At 38.6% G+C, this 20315-nt stretch overlaps 1 long non-coding RNA gene across 1 annotated transcript in view; it reads left to right on the top strand.

Moving 5' to 3' along the window:
• The first annotated feature begins 255 nt into the window (after nt 1–255).
• LOC140942261 (uncharacterized) overlaps nt 256–20315 on the top strand; it is a 33130-nt gene continuing 13070 nt past the window's right edge. Inside the window, exons 1-3 of the long non-coding RNA XR_012166517.1 lie at nt 256–694; nt 1390–1486; nt 13934–14092. This is a non-coding gene — a long non-coding RNA (uncharacterized lncRNA). The remainder of the gene's footprint in view (nt 695–1389; nt 1487–13933; nt 14093–20315) is intronic.

The following is a 20315-nucleotide window of genomic DNA, read 5'->3' as shown; positions in this document are numbered from 1 at the left end:
AGGAAGTACTCCCCCCCGGGACGACTGTAAACGATAATGGCTTTCGTACCGACACAAGAGTCATACGTAGATGGATAATTTTGACATGGATTCGTCCTTTATTCTCCGGTAAAAAAATCACAAAACAGAAGTCCAACGGGAAACGGACTAAACTTACTTCGCCGTGACATCAGGTTTTTTGGGTCATGGTTGGTTGGTTTGAGCAGTTGCGTCAAGTAAAGGGCACCAATGCGGAACGAGTAATCAAGGGAAAATTAATCAAGGGAAATTCAAAAATATTTGTTCGGCAGTACTCGGCTCGTAGTTCCTCTTTAAATAGAAAACAGCGCACGGCTTTTGTAGAAGTTTAAAAGACTAGGTTTAAGGTTTGTTCTCCTACCTCTTCAGCTGGGAATGATTGGAGTATGGCATGGATCATGACTACACGCTTCATCATTCATCTTAAATGGAGGCTGTAATACATCTTATTTATTCTGTCTTACTGCCTCATACGTAATCCATCGTTGCGTTGTTTAGGAAAACGTTAATAGCAGGTATCACCCCTTACTACTAGCTTTACTGTGCCGACTTTTGTCATTTCCAACAAAGTAAAGACATGGACAAGCGCTGATGATAAGTGCAGTTCTACTTCCAGTCTAGATGGAAGCCACAGAAAGGGTGCCAACTCTTCCAACTTGTACAAGAGAACGGCAAGGTATTTATGTGTCAATGTATTTTTATAATGCTTTTCGACGTACAAGTAGCCGGATCAATTCTCGGAGGGACTAGACTAAACTCTTCCTCGAATCACGTTTCATCGCGCATAGTCAGTCCCATGATTTCGTGACCACCGATTATTTTGTTGGAATGCTGTTGTAAGTTTGAATTAGTTCCTTAGAACAGAAAAGTGAATTGGCTCTTAGGGATATTAACTCAATTATTATCTGCAGCGAGGAAGTGGATTCTCCGACCAAAAGGACCTCGCTAGAATGCATTTAACATTTTCTCAGACTTTTACATGTCACGACATGTGTTCCGCAGCTTTTGTGCCCAGCGCGTACCCATGGATATCATCAGTGTTCCCAGATTGGGCCACTGATCACTGTGCAAGACTGCATTGAAGCGAGCTTCCATCGACATTTTCCAGTGACTTCGATCTCTCAGTAGTTTCTGTCTCCAATACTGTATGTCATGGTCGAAATTCCTCTGCTTCCATCCTTAGAGGTACAAAAGGCATATGATTCTTATCTGTTAAACTGAACTCAGCGCTTTCAGTCATTATGATTAACATACTTATCTGCTCTATAAGAGAATTAGCAGTAGACACGGTATAGTACCCCCGAGATTATATGGGGACCTGAACTGGCGAGGAAACACACATTCTCTTGGTTTTATCTTTTTTCCTTCCAGATGTATTAGAAAGTGACGGAAAACCTCAAACCAAGGAACAGACGGTCAAACACCCGCAGGTGCCATCCTTTCTACGAAATTACTCGACCTAGTATACGTAAGCATTGACTATTCACATCTTCAGTTTTATTAGTATAGAAGATGATATAGTTAGTGAAAAATACAAGTAAATAAATGACATTAAATTATTCGCATGCAATAGTCTTAGTAACAGTGGGTTCTGGGTACGACTGAAAACAAAGCAAGGAAGTTTCACGACTTTGTGGTTTGTAGTTTGCCACAATAGTAGACTACTGTTCTTTTTTTCACAATACAGCAAGCGTGAGACAAGCGTTTAGTTCAGTTGACATTGTGTAGACATCATGGATTGTTTGGTATTCAAGCAAACTATTCGTCAAATAGCAGTTTTTCATACATGTTCAGTAAAGTAGAAAGTACTGATTAGGTGTATTGAACCACTCTCTGAAACTCGAATTAAATCAAACAAACATATTCATATTCCCGCGATCCTTCGAAAATCCCAAGGCTGATCAAACACTGAGATGCACTAAGAAAACCGTCAGTGGCAAACTCTCTGTCAACATGACGTTGCGACGTTCCTTTTCCGTGAGTTAGAAGTGTGCCATCTTAGTGTGTATAACTTATTAAGCCGAGCCTATCTGCCGCGGCCGGTTAAACCTTACTGTGCTCCAATCGCGCTAGGCAAACGTTTTTTGTAATCTCATGAATTGTTACAAAACTGTAAGTCTACACACGATTCTGACTCAGTGTTGTTATTGTTTCAGTGTGTTTTATAAATTTATAAAGTAAACATGATATTTTAGTTATTTTCTCGAGTCACTTGTCAACGTTAATTGAACCGGTGTTAACCGGAAGTTTGTTTCTCGCTTCATCTCAGCACCGCTCTCAGTTCTTGCTCTGTGACGCCTGATTAATCTTCCACCATGGTGCTCACGAACAATTTCAACCTAATGTATACCTTTTCTGTTTTTTTTTTTGTTACAAGCCATCTATCAGTTGATACTCACTGCGTTACCTTAAAGTTCCGAAAGAAGTAACGACCCTCCGAAAGTAGCGATAAAATTTCACCGGTGTTGCAAATCCCGAAAGTAGCTACTCGTCCGATAACAACGACTCTCCGAAAATAGCGACCTCAAAAGCGATTTTACTTTTTTGCAAGCAATAACGGAAATGATAGATATAACAAGCCATACCGAACTGATCTGAGGTTTATTTTCAACGATTACAATTATAAATGATCTCTGACATTCCTATTTAAAGGACAATAAATAACTCTAAAAGTACATTACAAATGTTTTCATTATTAGTATCCCTTTCGTCTCTGAACTATACTATAATCAAACAATTCTTTTTGTTGAATTTTTATTCAAATCAATAATATGAAAATAGTTTCTGCAAGTAAAAAGTGTGCATTTTCCACATTTGTCGCGATATTGTTACCGTAATTTTGAACGGCCCTTGTACGGTACACGTTTCAGCTACCGAAAGTAACGATCCCCCGAAAGTAGCGATAAATCCGAAAGTAACGTTACTTTACTTTCGGAACTTTACGGTAAGTTTTGGTTGTCGTTGTTGTTGTTTTAAATTTGAAAATATTATTGTTCCTACATGTTACAAGTAATCTTATACAGGGCCACAAGTTTACTAGTTTCTGTAACTATTCCGTGCTACCCTCTTTAAATAAAGTGTATTATTGTTATTATTATTATTATTATTATTATTATTATTATTATTATTATTATTATTATTATCATTATTGTTATTAACATCATTATCTCTAATTATCCCCTACAAATAACCAGTTAACAAGAGAGACGCTTAATCCTCTCTTGCCAGGCAAAAAGTGCTGAAAAACTAATTCAGTATGCTGTACAACAAAATGAGGTCTCTACATTTAAACACAGTTCTATCAGGGTACCATTGTACTTATGCACGGCATAAACAGTTTAAGAAAAGTATGATATTCTTCTTCTTCTTCTTCTTCTCCTTCTCCTTCTCCTTCTCCTTCTCCTTCTCCTTCTTCTCCTTCTCCTTCTCCTTCTCCTTCTCCTTCTCCTTCTCCTTCTCCTTCTCCTTCTCCTTCTCCTTCTCCTTCTCCTTCTTCTCCTTCTCCTTCTCCTTCTCCTTCTCCTTCTCCTTCTCCTTCTTCTCCTTCTCCTTCTCCTTCTCCTTCTCCTTCTCCTTCTTCTCCTTCTCCTTCTCCTTCTCCTTCTCCTTCTCCTTCTCCTTCTCCTTCTCCTTCTCCTTCTCCTTCTCCTTCTTCTCCTTCTCCTTCTCCTTCTCCTTCTTCTTCTTCTTCTTCTTCTTCTTCTTCAGTCGAACAAACTTCATTGTTTCTAAACAAAATAACGGTCGAAGTCGTGGAAATGCTGTGACGTTCTCGTTCATTTCCTTACGTCCTGTTCGCTTCGCAAACGTCTTAAGTCGTTTCACTAACGTGCCTGGTCAAGTTCGCTAAAGTTTTATAAGTCGATTAGCTAGCAAGTTCAGTCATGGTGTAAGAGCCAGACCTTGACTTAAGATTTTCCCCAGTTTAGGCTAAAAAAATCAAAAAAATATATTAATATATAAAAAAAGTCATAATAACCCGTACGCTTTCACGCGATCGCGAATTTAGTTAGATGAAATTTGATTGATTGGATTTAAAACCAGTTTACAGTCAGGATGTTTTCAGTTTTCAGTCAGGATGGGGGCTTTTTTAATGTTCCTTTCTTGACTGTCTTGACTGTCTTCAGCCAGTGCTGAACTTTCTTTCAAAACAGTATGCTTCAACATATAAAACAAAAACAGCAAGAACAATCGTACAAGACGCTGGAGACGTATTGACGGTAGCGAAACAACTTGAACCGTTCTTATCTCTCGGCCTCACCTAATCACCCAGCCTCCTCCGCTCACAACTTAATAGAAGCCTTAAAATCCGAGGACGGCGACGGCAGAGAAAACGTCGCTGAAAAAGTGAATTCGCGTTTTTTCAATCTTTATCGCGATTACTCCAAGTCACTTACTTTGTGAAATGTAGGCGAACCCTCCAGAGGCTGAATTCCAAAGAACCATATCCAAGTTCAGAAAAAGGGAGGAAATTTCGTCGTCGCTTATGTACTTCCTCTGTACAACGTGAAATTAGGCCAGTTTCACGTCGTAGTCGTGCAGTGACGGCAAAGAAATGTACCAAAAAGCGTGATGCACGTGCAAACTTGTTGTTTTGGTTATTAAACCTATTTGCTTTTGTGACGTTCTCGTTGCCGTCGCCGTCGTCGTATCTTAAGGTCCCTATTAACAGGGGCGTCAGGAAACTTAAAGGACGGCGACGGCGGCGAAAACATCACTTGAAAAGTGAATCTGGGCCGTTTCACACTTCACCCCTTCTTACTCCATCTCACTCAATTCGTCAACTTTTGGCGAATTTTTGTGGATTTGATTTCTAAAAGGCTGTATCTAAGTCTGGAAGAAGATAAAGAAAATTTTTGCTATGTGTTCACGTCCTTCAAAACATGTGAAATTAGTAAGTTTCGCGTCGTAATCGTGCAACGACGGCAAACAAAGGTACTAAAAGCGTGATGCACATGCAGAGTTGTTATTTTGCTAATCTAAACCTATTGCTTCCTTGCCGTTCTGGTTGCCCTCCCCATTTATTCGACAACGGCGACGCCAATTGAAACGTCGCAGAGAACTCACTTCGTAACCTTTCAAACTTTTTCGTGATTCATAAATTCCAAGTCGCCCCCGGCCAGTTGGAGCTGAAGGGTGAAGATCGCATCCGAATCCAGTTATCACTGAGTTATTTCAACGTCGTAGTTGTACAGGACTGCAAAGATACTTACAAAAAAGCGTGATGCACGTGCAGAGTTGTTGCTTTGCTCCCTAAACCTATTGTGTTTTAGGCGTTCGCGTTCCTGTTGCCGTTGCCGTTGTAGTTTCGTAAGGTCCCTATTAAATGCATGCTGTTGCACACGCCAACTTATCTCACCAATAAAGTACCAATAGGAGCGTGCGTAGCCTGCGAGCAAGCTCTCTGTGGCGCTCTGACGGCCGGAGTGCTGAAATAGAACCCCTAATTCCTTCCCCGACCCTCGCAAGGATCTGATCTATACCTGATAAAAGGGATAACGCGATAATACCTGGTTTTTTCGATGCATCTTTGAATGTTTACTTTTTGTTTTTCACTGTCTCTCTCCTGTATGAATTGGTACCACTACAACTCTACCCATGATGCGTTTCGGTCCATTCAGAAAAAGTTTATGCTGGTCAGGAAAAGGAAAAAGTTCTTTTGAATTTTGTAACATTTCCTCAATGCAACGACTACTAAATCCAATATTCAACGTGGTCAATTATCGTCTGTGAGTTATTCTAAAGAACGATTTAGCTTTTTGTTCTGGTTTCGGGACGTACCACAACCAGTCTTCATTCTTCCCGCTAAACGCACTGTAACTAGTTTGGTTTGGCTGTGGTTTACCACCATTACACGTGAGTATAACAGGCTTATTTTCAGGGCTTTTTGCTCTTTTCCTTCCCTGTTAAGAGTTAAATTGAAGAGCTGACGCATTAATTAAGACTTTATATTCTTGATGAGACCAAAGGTCAAGTTTAAACGTCGTTTTGTTTACACGAAGACCTTAGGTCACCTTAAGGAAAGCCCCGATCTTTTTAATTTCACATTACAGGGACCGTGGTTCATAGGGGCTGGCTGGGTTATAACCCCACCAATAATTTCGCGGGGATTCTTTTTTTTTCTTTTTGCATTCACCCAAGCAGTTGTAATCTTTGTGTGAAAAGCAATGTACCAATTAAGCATAATGCGAATTTCCTGTTGTCCCATGTTTTTGTAAGCATATGTGATTGAAATCGCGTCCACTCTTTTCCCAGGGTGTCTCGATCATTCAACGTGCCTGTAAGCGTTCGCGTTTTTTTAAATCTGTTCGGTTATCTGTTTGACTGCTTCATTTCTACAATAGTGAGTTTAGATTATCAGATATACGCGACCAAAATTTTGTTTCCTTCCGTGGATGGGCAATTGGCGTGACAAACGGAATGTTGTTTCTACTAGTAACGAAAGTTTTGATCAGCCGAGTTTTATAGCTTATAATAAGAACTTGGAAAGTGTTCTTGCCAACTTTCTTAATGACGACCAAATTTCTTCTCAAATAAAGTTTGTGTAAGAAAATTTTGCAGAAGACATCAAGTTCTATTATCTTCTTCCCCGGTTGGAGATATTCAAGGTTCTGATGAAGGGCAAACCGAATCAAAAGTTTTTCAGATATATTAAATGAAGTGAAGAGCCCTGCCTTGAATAATCAGCTTGCCATGATTGCTGAGGTTATAAAAATCTACAAACTAAATCTCCATGCCAGTCAATCCAGCCACTGCAGCAACAGGCAAAAGATCGTTAAATTTCTATGGCATCCAGAGTCAAAACCTGGCTGCGACCAAAGATGACCCAGCAGAGAATTAACAATGTTGCAATCTTCATACACACACTGAAGACAAGAACTGACGCTGTATGACTTGCTGATGTGGCTAAAGAATTTGACAGTCAAAGTGATAACTGCAAACATCACTTTGGAACATTTTCTGACACTGATCTCCTTTCTATAGCCAACTACGTGGACTAGCATATAATAATAAATGATGAACCCGAAATAGGTCCAAAGCGAAACCTTTAAGACTCATTTATTTTTTCTTGATAATTTATTAATACTGTGTGGTGAAATCCAGTTTAAATGGTAAAAGAAGATAAATTTAAGGATTGCCCTCAATATCACTTTTAAGCTTTTGTCACATTGAATGAGCCTCATATCATATTTTAATTATGTTTAAATTTAATTTTTTGTGCAGATAACTATCAAAATGGTGCTAGAAATTTTACAAAATGTTCTCAAGATTGATAGAAAAATACACGTTTCTAGTGATTAAAGAAGCTCTGAATTTAAAAGTTTTTGGTGGTAGCATACCCCCTGACCCCCCTAGACGTACTTGCACCTTCGTTCAAGGCTCGTTCAGCCCCACCAATCCAAACTATGAACCGTGGTCCCTGTATTAACAAGCTTTTTTTGAAAAGTTTCCTTGCTAGTATTGATGTAACAATACGAAAAACTTTTCCTCTTCTGAGGAACACTCGTCAAGGGAAAACTTGGGGATGAAAAGATCCTAAATGAGGCTTAAGCAGCAGGGTATGCTTATCTTGTCAAAAATTGATGTTGACCCTACTTGACCCTATAAAATATCTTATCACTGCTCAAATATCCACATCCTAAATTGCATTTGTTTCACTGTATTTTTCTCTTTAATATGAATGAAGTGCATTCTATCTTTGATGGAACTTTCTTTGAAGACTATCCTTCAATACTTGTTGAAATCTGTTGGAATTTATATTGGCCATGTTTTTCCCCAGTACTGCACAAATTTTTTCACCATGTAATATATCAAACACAAGACAGCTCCTAATTGTTTCATGTGATATCCAGACACCAAGAAGTAGAATGAAAGACCAAGTTTGAAGTGTCTGCATATTGGACAGCCTCCCATGCAGGCATTTTTAGGGCTTTGTCCGCATTCCTTCCCAACAAATGCCTGCTGAAATGAGCATTCACTTCCATTCATAGAAATGGTCCAATTAGAGGCCGTTTTCCAACTATGGGTAAACTTGTGTTTGTTATTATTACCAAGGACAGGGTAGCGAACTTAAATATGTAAAATGATGTGCTGATGTGCAAAACATGTGATATTAGAGAGTTCAAGCCATATCAAAGAGAAGCCATAGTCCAATTTGTTCAGAAGAAGACTGATGTTTTTGTAAATCTTCTAACCAGATGTGCAAAGTCACTGATTTATCAAGCTTTACTGTCTGTTTTTGACCCAATTTTTGAAGCCACTGGCCATGTTGTTGTTGTGGCTTCGCCACTTGTAAATCTTATCAAAGACCAGGTAGACAAGCTGGCAAATCTTGGAATTCTTTCCACTTGTTTTCTGTGACAATCAATGATAATCAGGGAGTATACTGTATGATAAACACAACAGTCAAGATGGCTAACCAGCTGAAAGGGCTTTATTCTTCGTATATGTTACGTGATGCACTATGAGAATTAATGACATACTAGGGTCCTCAGAAGAAGAGATGAAATATGCGCATCTGGTCTAAGCATTTATGCCTTATCCTTCCCTTTTTGGAAAAAAAACTAAGTTTAATGAAATGAAATAAAATCTATGCCTAAAAAAGTGTCTCTGTCCTTGGATTTTAGAGCGGTTTTCACTTGACTGTCGAAAGTAATTGAGGAATTGGTTTGGTTTTGGTTTTACTACGCCCTTTGGTTGGCTAGTGTATTTACTTTGGTTTTGGTTTTACAACAGTCAAGTGAAAACCGCTCTAAAAGAAAACAAAACCATTAAATGGTTCTTAGTCCCTAATTTGGTCTAGAGGTTCAACTGTTCTGGTTTTACTACTCATCTGGTACTTCAGGTAACATAAGGCGCTGAGATGTCCATCTTTGGTGGTTCAGGGTCATGGTGTTGCTCCTGAGGTGAAATTACAGGCAACACTGCTGGGGCTGCAGCATGGTCAGCCTAATCCTTGGTTAGGTTCTGGTGTGCACTACCATCAAGAGACAGTTCCACATTTAAACTTCCATGTCCTGGAGCTGGGCAAACCCATAGCTGCTGTCTGTTACAGGGGTACTTTCTGTCATTTTCTGCATGAACTACATAGGACCTTGCTGTGTTTTTTGTCTGACTACTGTCACTGGCTTTCACTTTGTGGAATCAGTCCAGGGCTGCATTCGCACCTTCGTTCTGGGCTGTAGGTCCTTCATTTCACTGCTAGCATGTCGGTCATGGTACTTCTTCTGATCCTCTTTGGTCTTCTTCAGGTACATGGAAACATCCTTTTGATTGACACTAGCAAGTTGAATCAAGCTGTCCATCATTGGTAACTTGTTTCTCAGTCGATGTCCCATCAGTAGTTGTGCTGGCAACAGTTCATTGCCTGGTAGTGGTGTCATCCAATAGTTTAGCAAGGCCAGATGTTTGTCTCTGTTCTTCCACCATAGATTTTCTGACAGTCTGAATGGTTCTCTCCGCCTCTCCGTTAGACTTTGGGTAGTGTGGCGAATTGATGACATGCTTGAAACCTTACTCTTTTGCAAATTCTTGAAATTCGCTGCTGCTCAATTGGGGGTCATTAACTGAGACCACTTCTGCTTGGATCCCATTAACTCGAAATTGCCTCTTCAGCTCTTCTACTACAACACACTGCTTCTCAAAGACTCCATCTTGGTAACCTTCTGGGAACTTGCTGCGATAGCATACAGAGAGTAAATAGTGTTCCCCTCAAAATTCAAACAGATCAGTTCCTATCTTCTGCCAAGGAAGTGATGGTAGTGCAGTGGATTTCAATGGCTCCATAGGCTGTTTCTTCACAAAATCTGCCCACCGGCTACAATTGGAGACCATTTGCTCCACATCTAGGGACATTCCTGGCCAAAATTGTACCTCTCTGGCTCTTTGTCTGCATTTGGCTATTCCTAGATGACTCTTGTGGATCTGGTGAAGAATTTCAGGTCTCATAACCTTTTGGACAATCAAGCGTAATCCTTTGAAGAGGAGTCCATCTGCTGTTGCGACTTTGTCACTGAATGTCCAGTAGAGTCTTGCGCCTCTATAGCAACTTGCTGCTTTGTGTCTGGCCATCCATTAACTCTCTTTATGGTTAGGACTGCTTGTAGCTCTGGGTATACTATGGTCTCTTTCTGGAAGTTTCCATACCGCTCCTCTAATATGCATGGACAGGACCATGTTAATTTCCTAGAATTCTTCATAAGCTTCACTGTTAACAGTTGGCACAGCTGCCCAGTTCAGTGTGTCTGCAAAGACTTGTTTATAACTGGGAATGTAGCAAATCTCAACATCACAGTCTGGCAAACTAAGCAACATTCTATCAAACCTCAGTGGAGCTTGTGACAGTGGTTTGGTACTGATTGCTTGTAAGCACCTGTGGTCTTTTCTCTACAACAACACTTCTGCCGTAGATGTACTGGTGGAACTTGCTGCAATCAAAGGCAAAGGTGTTTCACATCTTCTTTGCTTGTCATGCATTGTCTCATCACCAGCCACTATTTCATCATCCAAGACCACACCATCCAAATCTTCAACCATTCGATGCGTGGTCCTTTGAAAGATTTCCAGGGCGCATTTCACTCCAAAGGGTAGCCTAATGTAAATCTGTACCAGCCGATAGAAGTGTTGAATGTGCAGAGGCATGAAGACTCTTCATCTAACTTTAGCTGCCAGAAGCCACTTGCAACATCTAGAATGCTGAAGTAATGGCACCTTTAAGACAACTGACCACTTCATCAATAGTCATCATGGGGTATTGGGGTCTCTTTATGGCACGACTTAGATCCCTCGGATCAATGAACAGTCTCACTGTACCAGTAGGTTTCTGTACTACAACAAGTGAGTTGACCAATTTAGTTGGTTCTTCCTGTGCACAATTACTCCTAGCTTTTCCATCATTTTTATTGCCTTAACAACTTTTACTCTCTGTGGAACAGGTACCTTCCATGGGGCGTGGACTATAGGCAAAGCTTCTTCTGTGAGCTCTATGTTAAAAACGCAAGGCAAACATTCTAAGCCAGTCAACAATTCTGGATAGTCCTCCAGTTCCACTCATTTGGATGGTAGATCCTGACCTATCAGCTGATAAACCCTTTTTGGAGGACCAAGCTTAGTGCAGGAGTTTCCACTAAGCACAGATTCCACCTCAGTATCCACAACAAAGAATTTGATGTTTTCCACTTTATTTTTGTATTGAATGATCAACACTACTTCTCCTTGAGGCTTCAGTTTGTGCTTTGAAAAGGAAAGCAGTACAGGTCTTGTCTTTCTCCAGGGTGGTAGGGGTCTGCACTTGAGGCTGCTGTAGGTCTTCAAGGAAATAACAGTAGCTTTCACACCGCTATCGAGTTTGAATGGAACTTTGGTGTCCTCTACCTCAACAGTTTCATAAAATTGTTCATCCTTAGCTACACTGTTTGATTCAACCAAACAGGGGTGACTCATGTCCACTTTGTCCTGAATCATCTGAACAAACTAGCCTGAATTTTATCCAATTACTTCGAGTCATTATTACTCCCTCACTAACGTCTGAACCGTTAATGGCGTCCAGTGACGTCACTCACTACCCGAAAATTGAATGATAGACTGTGATTGAAGAACAATTGTTCAGCTTGGATTTTCAATGTACTTTGAAACCATGTAAGATAAATACGACAGCCAAGATGGTTGACCAGCTAAAAGCACTTTATTCCTTGTGTATGTCACACAATACACAACAACAAATAATATGATTCACTAGGGTGGTCTAAGCATTTATGTCACATGTACGAGGAAGGAAATACAGTCAAACCTCATTAATATGGACACTGAAGGGACCATAGAAAGTGTCCATAGGGTGTCCGTGTTAAGGGCGGCGTTATTAGAACAAAATACTAAAGAAATAAAAGAGGACATTAGCATCTTCAAATTAACAACATCTCTAACTTTCACAAAGTCATCATTCCGTGGACTAAATCCACTGAAACACTGAAAAAAATTGCTTATCTATATAGTATACCTGCCAACTCTCACGCCTTAGGCGTGATTCTCACACCGGCGGGTTGGAAACTTCGATCTCACGCCGGCTCACGCTTGCGGGCCAATTTCTCACGCCTGATTGAAAAATGTGAGTTGTTGCTGTCTTGCTTGACACAATTTCCAAACATATGTTAACTCAGACCCATGTAAGGAATGAAAACCATGTGTAAAATGAATAAATGACAATACCTTCCTTTTTGAAGTGAAAAGCACTGAGAGCGAGCTTGCCTTCGGCAGACTTCGGCACACTTCGGACGTCTTCGGAAAACTTCGGACTTCTTCGGAAGACTTCGGACTTCTTCGGGAATCTTCGGAAATGATCGTGTCGTCTTCAAAAATCCCAGCACTCCCAGGATAAAACTCTCATGCTTATATCTCAGAAAAAGTTGGCAGGTATAATATAGTTCTTGGCATAACTAGTTTGATGCCAGAAAATAGTCTGAAATTGACATCTACAAATCACTATATCTGGTTTACTGTAGTGCTGAGAACATCAACATGCTGTCAACTGAAGATTTTTTTACCTTCAAGAAGGAAAGGTTTCCTGTTATAACGTATAGTTGATAATGAAGTGTCCGCATTAGCAAGGTTAACTTTCTACGCGAATCTGTTCGTTGTGTAAGAATCAAGTGTGTGACGAAGCCCTTAGAGCATCTGCATGGGAGGCTACTTAGTGGCTGAAACTGTGTGAAGTATTTGATATAGCTTGTCAATTGAACAATAATTCTTGAAGAAATTCAAAGCAGAATTTGCAAAACTTATGGTAATTAAGGCCCATTTCAAACATTGAACTTTACATGTTCTGAACAGGGATGAAATGGACTTAAAAGTCATCTCTTTCATGGAGGCTGTCAGCCACAAAATAATTGATGATTATCAAGATCCAGTTGGTTGAATTACTGGAAAATCTCCACCACTTAGTCCATTAACCAGCCTCTAAAAAAGTCTTTTTGTTGTAAATATCTCAGTTTCTTTTATGGTAAAACGCTGCAAAAGGCGATCACATGCCATCAAACGGTGGGGGGGGGGGGGGGGGGGGGGAGAGGGGTGGCAGCAGGGTACGTGGGTTTATTTTTGCTTGGTATGTGCTGCTGGCCTCTCAGAGCTGCTACTCCATTATAGTCTATTCTGTGGGCAATTAAAGACCCCATCTTAATCACTTTTGGGCAAATATGTAATTTTCACGGTCCCAATTTAGCCACTTTCTATCTATGTATCTACCTTATCAAACCTTTAAATAGGTCATCATAAAATGAAGTGACCCATTTTTAAATTGAATGAAGAACACTTTACTTTTCATGCACCTACAGTACAAACATTCTGGTCCGTTTGCTAACCATAAATGTGAAGAACTTTCTTACGCCAAAAATCAGAAAATGTGCAACCCCATTCTAGTAACTCTATTGAAACAGCAACCCCATTATAGTCAATCCAGTCATAAAAATGCGACCCCATCCAGCGGCACATCCCCATTAGCCTCTTATAAGGAAGTACCCCCACCCCCCCACCCCCCTCCCCCCCCCCAAAAAAAAACACCTTTGCATCAGCTGTTTGAAAACTGCATCGGGAAAAATAATTGATGCAATTGAGCAGGCAATTATCTATCTGATTGGTGGAAATCAACAATAGCAAACCCAGGTGTCCATCCCTTTTTGGGGGGAGGAGTCAGGGGTCATTTCCTGAACAGTAACTGGTAATTGAGCCTGGATTAGACCTGCCTATAAGTTGACTTTAAATTTTTCACAAGCGTGAAATAATGCAAGGAGATCATAGCATTCAGTTAGTTGCATCGTAAACTGTAACTGTAACTGTATTTCTTCATTCTGCAGTTTATTACAAGAATTTCATCATATTCATCATTATTTTAATGACTGATTGTGTTGTGGTTATTCTTTTTCAGTCCAGTTGTGCATATCTCTGGAGTCACCTTGTAATTATGAAAAAAGCAGCAGCTGAAAGCATTACATGGCTTGCCGAGGAATTCATCATTTTATTCAAGCCATTTTCCTCCAAATTGCTCTTTCCATGATTTTAATGGGCAGTCAGCAGTCAACAATAGGTCAGTGGCCAATTAGTGACTGTTTTCAACTTCTATTCTAATTTTACAGTCAATTCTGTATTATGCAGACCTGCATTATTAATGCCAAGCACAGTGTATGTATTGCACCAGTACAGGTACATCTTGACAAGGTTACTGTTTTAATTCAATTATAGAGGTGAAATTGATAAAAAAAAAACAAGTGAAAACCTCTGACTGTGGCTCTACTGCACAGTGGCCCTCTTTAAGTTTGTAAGGAAAAAACCACAATTAGAACCAAAATGTGAAAGTCTAAGAAGGAGTTTTATTGCTTTTAAAAATCATATGCCTTATGTATAAAAAAATCTAAATCACCTTATAAGCACAAATTAATACTAATTCTGCTTCTAATGGTCTCAACTTCCAAGCTCACCCCTTTCATTTCATTGTTTTCTTTTTACAGTAAATCTTATGGCCTAATTGTCTCTTACTCCATCTTCTTTGTACAAGGATTAATTAAAATCAAATCTTAATCAAATAATAGAGCGTTTTCACTCACGTGACCTCCATCTATGCAAATTATTTGAAACAAAAGGATAAGTTTACAAAGTTTGTTACACCAACATGGCTGCTGTTTTATTGTTTTGGAACACCAATATAGCCGCCATGACGTCATGTGAAAACGCTCTATAACACAATATTACCAATTATTGTATTTTAATAACACGATTAATATCATGTCAAACTTTTAGAAATAGTTATATTTAAAATGAACGTCCATTATTTTGTGTAACTTCGTTGAAAAGCGTATTGTATTTGAAGTTACCATAAAATAAACATTTGTCCAGAATTGAATACAGTTGAAACATTATCATCTTTTCCACTTCTCCCTGTAAAAAAAGAAGAGGGTTTTCAGTCAGAAATGGTCCGTGTTAGCACAACACAGTAAAAAATAAAGTTGTAAATAATTCCAAGCCTTGCAAGGTTTATAAATTTGTCGCACATGCAATGCCGCTCACGTGTTGATCGCACAGCAAGGCAGAAACTCGAGTTGCAAATATTTCTATTATATCTCTTGGGTGTCTGCAGTAGACATCATCCAATTGTGACATCAGGGTGCCTTTTACGGTTGCCAGGCAACACTACTTCAAGTGCGAATGCAAATGCTGTGGTGCACTATCATGTTTTATTCAAAAGTGCGTTTCACTTCGGCTTTTTATCGGCAAAGGCTTGCTTTTCCCTAAAATCTGTACCTTTGAATTCTTATTACACCAAGGCATACCAATAGTGAATTGGTTCTTTCCCCGCCGATCAATGTGACCGATTGATCCAATCAAAGGCTGGTTTGAGCTCCATACATCCACCCACCATTGAACCCGAGAGTGAATAAACACAGAAATAATGCAGATCGAATTGCTTTGAAATAAGCCTTTAAGTTAATTTTCTTCAAACGTATTTTTGAATTTATGATAAATACAGTTCCACCAACTTCAAACAGCGTTCATGTCAGAGAAAAATGCTCAAGTATAATAATTTTAGCATAACAATAGATATATATATATATAATCAGTGGCTGCATGGCACAGTGGTCAAAGATCTAACCTCAGTTGTGGTAGATTTAGAGGGAGTGAGTTCTAATTACGGCAAAGCCTTACTTTTAAACTTTGTACACTTTTTTTCCCCGTTGGCTTGTTTCCCTTTATTCTCCCTGCTGATCCTTTAAAGTCTTTGTGTTAGAAGCAATGTTAAGCATTATGCAAATTTCCTGCTCTCCCATGTTTTTATAGTATCACTTGATTTGAAATCGCATCATACATTTGAACTCTATTCTCAAAGTGCTTTGATCATGTCTACCCATTAGCGTCATTTTTTATATCTGTTCTTTGACTTCTTTATTTTTACCAGTTAAGTTCAGACAATTAGACGTTAGCTAAAGAAGTTTTGTTTCCATCAGTGAATGGGCAATAAATTATTGGTGTTGCAAACAGAATGTTGTTTCTGCTATTAACAAAGTCAACGTTTTGATCAGCGGAGTTTTACAGCATAATATAAAAACTTGGAAAGTGTTCTTGTTAACTTTCTTAATGATGACAAATATTTTTCCTCAATTAATAAAGTTTGTGAAAGAAAAATAAAATTATTCAGAAGATCAAAAAAGACATTGAGTACTACTATCTTCCTCCCCAGCTGGAAATATTCAAGGTTCTGATGAAGGGGAAACAGATCCAAAGTTTTTCAGATATATTGAATGAAGTGAAGAGCCTTGCCTTAAATCAGCGTGCCATGGTTCATTGAATGACCTCCTTCATATAGCCAATTAACTGGACTAGCATAAGAATTTGACAAAATTTTCTCAGGATTGATAGAAATAAACACATTTCTGATGATTTCAGAAACTCTAACTTTCAGACTTGTCCAGAGGAGCATGCCTCTGGCATCTCCCTAGATAAGCTTGCACTACCAAACCAAAATATGCTCTGCGGTCTCTTTGAGAGATGATTTCTCATTTTAGCAGATAATTGCCTGTATACTACAAAACAGATTGCAGACTGATAGTAGTAGAGTAAGTCTAGGTTTATCTGCTGTGAGGTTGAACATCTTTTAATTTACAGTTGCGGTGGTCAAGAGACTGGTTTAACTGTACAAAAGCTTGGAACAGCATAAGTAACACAGGTATAAATATGTGACATGTCTTTTAAAAGTCTGGCTTATGTGCTCTTGGATACAACGAGAAACGAAAAATAACAACTATAAGACCATGGGTCGTTATAATAATTATTTACAACACAATAAACCCAAGTCTATGTAATTGCTGCAGTCATTGCTGTGATGATTTTTTGAGGTTACTGGCTTCTTAAGCCACAGTCACCGCTATGTCACTGGGTATGTAAGTCTGTGACTTTTTGGCTCTTTCACCTATTTCACAAAGTGAGACTGGAAACATTTCAAGATATCTCAAGATCACTTAGAGTTCTTTTTGCTAGAATTAAATGTTTTAATTTATTGAGGAATAAATAATTATTCTTTTTTTTGCTTTCCCGGGGTTTCAACCCGCGACCCCTCAGATCAGATGCTAAGTTGTCAAATAATAGCTGATTGTGTTACTGTGACCTAGTGTGTTTTTCTATGTGAAAATTAGCTATGAAGTTGTACACTTAGTGGATTTTGGGAAGTCTCTGAAAATTTTTTTTTGTTTGCATCGTGTACAGCATGGAGCAAATTCACCAGGCCAAAAATGAGGCAGGCAATCATCCAAGTCAGTAGCCAAAATGTAGAATATTGCAGTCTTGTTTTCCCTTGTGATTCAACATGCCAAGTTTGGGTATTTTGGCAAGTATGGACAATCTTTTGAGTTTTCTATCTTTTTTTCTCATTTGACCAGGTACGGCTTTCACCCAACACGGAAAAATATTGTCAAGATTGCAGGGCTTTAAGTTGTTTCTGAAAGGTTTTGATTGAAAAGATGATTGTTTAAAGATCAATGTGTTTGCATTGTTTGACAACTATAAATATGCTATAAATTATGGCCAGAGCAGCTATCAGTTCCAGAGAATGTCTACTGTTTACATTACAGCTTTTTTAAGGAAAAGGCCAGAATCTCTTACATGTTTCCTTTTTATTGATATTTTTGGTGTTGTCATTTCTTTTAATGTTGTGTTCCAAATTTTCCCTTAATTATTAATATTTAATTACTACCTTTTAAGATGAATTAATTACAAGTATTGATAAAAAGACTTTGTCTTTTGCTGAGTGTTATCCCAACATCAAACAAAAACATTCCGTTATTTCATTTATGTTCAACATTATTGATTCTTTACCCATTCCTTACACATCTTTAATCAGTACCTGAGACTATTATGTGGCATAAAGGAAAGAGTTGAGAACCCTATTTTCACCATTGTCATGGCAGTTATTCAGCACCAGTAACCTCATGTCCTCTTAGAGGACTTTTTTTTTTTTTTACATGTCCTTTTAGGGAGTAAGTTAAGACTAAGGTCCCATTTATATGGAGACAGGTTATCCCAGGTAGAAGGGTCACCCACATACCCATTGGTTACCCAGCGAGGGTGCAAAGAGAGTCAATTTTACAGCTTGCCACTCAGGCATATATTATATGTTGTATTAGCGATTCTGCAGTCAGCAGAGTGCTTTTTTCGTGCATGTACTCTGTTATTACACAATTAAATATTGTATAGTAACCATACTTTTGTGGAGTGCAACTTACCAAATGTATCAGGGACTGTGTGGCCTCCTAGATTTCTGCAGCTGAGAAAAGAACGAAAGCTTGTGATGAACTGTTTGGAATAGATCTCTCATGTTAAAAGTACTTTCATTGTGTACTACATAATTTTTGTTTTTCTAGTGTACAATCTTTCAGATGAAAACAGCAGTCTGATGAAGAATTAGTGAATCAAAAAACAGTCTTTCCAACCCTTCAATCAAGATAGCCTTAAATATAAGCTTATTTGACATCACTCAAAAAGGTACTTTACCTGCAAGTTGATTTTAACAGACTAAACCACATACAAAACTGTACATTATTTGAGTTATTCATTCATGTGCAACCTGTTTTTCCTTTCAATTTTTTGTGCCCAAGTGCTTTTTCTTCTGAGATAGTTTGACCTTAATTTACAGAGGGCAATTCTGATCTGTGTGTGTTACACCAAGTACATTACAGGTTTTTCTGCTGACCAGAAATCAGAGTGTGTTCATAATATTTTCTTTTTTTTTCAAGTCATGTCTTTTTCTTATAATATGGCCAGGTTTCAACCATTTTGTCAGTACTTTCTGACTTGCCAGCATTTTGGCGAGGTAACAGGTTCATAGGTCTCCTTTTAAGTTCGTGTTTTGTAATAGTATTTTTGATAAATTTGGTGAATTGATTAATATGCTTTTGTCTGTTGTGATGTAACATTAAATTGCCCATCAGTGTTTAATACGAGTGGCAGAACTCTAGATATGAACCACATGTATGCTTTTCATGTAAATTAAAGAGAGGTCTATAAAGTGTTAAAGCATGAATAATAATATTGTTATTTACTGTTGGACCTGCACTAGCTGTGACTACATGTACTACTTAATTATTTTATAAGGGATATGGGAAATTATTATAAAGTCATGTGCAGGTAATTTTTTTAAGGGAGCTATTAATATAAGTACTGGTTGTGTATGATAATTTTAATTGATTACTATTCTAATTATTAATAAATATTAATGTATTTACATCAGTTCTAATGTAAGTCTGTACCTCTAAGCTCATAGGGATTCCTGCCCATAGATGATTTTCTCTGCTAAGGAAAAACAATAATAATCAGAAACCAGATATCAATGGTAGGGAGATTCTAGTCAACCTAATGACATTTTGAGATTACAAATTAGAGACAACATTCTCTTTGAACCCTTAGTATCTTAGAGACAAAAAGAATCTTATTGGCAAGATGACAAGGAGCTTTTGTTTTTGTACTGCTGACATGCGATCGGGCATTTTTTTGTGAATTTTTTCTTGTAAAGATACAGGGAGAGCATGGTTCAGGCTAGTTAGTCTTTGCTAAAAGGGGTGAAGGAACACAGGCCTCTAGGCGTTATTGTATACCCAGCACATGGATGTCCACAGAAAAATGTTAAAGAGGTGCACAGCATGCTGTAGGAAGCGATAGGGCAAGCGTCTGCTCATTGATGCCCACTTTTTGGTATTTTCTAGTTAGTGCCTGATAAAAATAGGAAGAATCTCAGAGTGATGGATCCAGGATTTTTTTTTTAGGAGGGGGTGCACTCGTCTCCTGCTCTACTTCAACACCAATAAACCACATAGTTTTTTTTTTTTGGTAGAATACCAGTTGTATTAGAAAACCGCAGGTCATCTCGGGGGGGGGGGGGCACCCCCTGCACCCTCCCCCTAGATCCGCCCCTGTGCCCTCATATTTCTTGCCATAATAAATTTGAAATGAGGGATGGTTAAATAAAACACACAGTCTCTGAATGGCACACAATTAAAGTTTAACAGCACTAAGCATACAGTGTAACAATTATTGGTAGGGGAAAATTGGAAATTTTTTAAAAACCGACTTAATTGAAAGTGACAATATTTAGTATTATTGTTTTATGCAAATTATGATATGAAGAATGTTATGCTGATCGATCGAGGAGGGTGATAATAATAATAATGATGATGATGATGGTGATGTCCATTGTTTACCCTTGGCAGTATTTATAGCACTTATGTTAGTGGGACTGTTATTGAGGAAATGCCTGAAACAGGCAGGGG

This window comes from Porites lutea, chromosome 6 (assembly GCF_958299795.1).
Source record: "Porites lutea chromosome 6, jaPorLute2.1, whole genome shotgun sequence".
NCBI classification, from domain to species: Eukaryota; Metazoa; Cnidaria; class Anthozoa; order Scleractinia; family Poritidae; genus Porites; species Porites lutea.
Note: the sequence above shows the minus strand (reverse complement) of the source record. Positions and strands in the feature narration are given on the sequence as shown.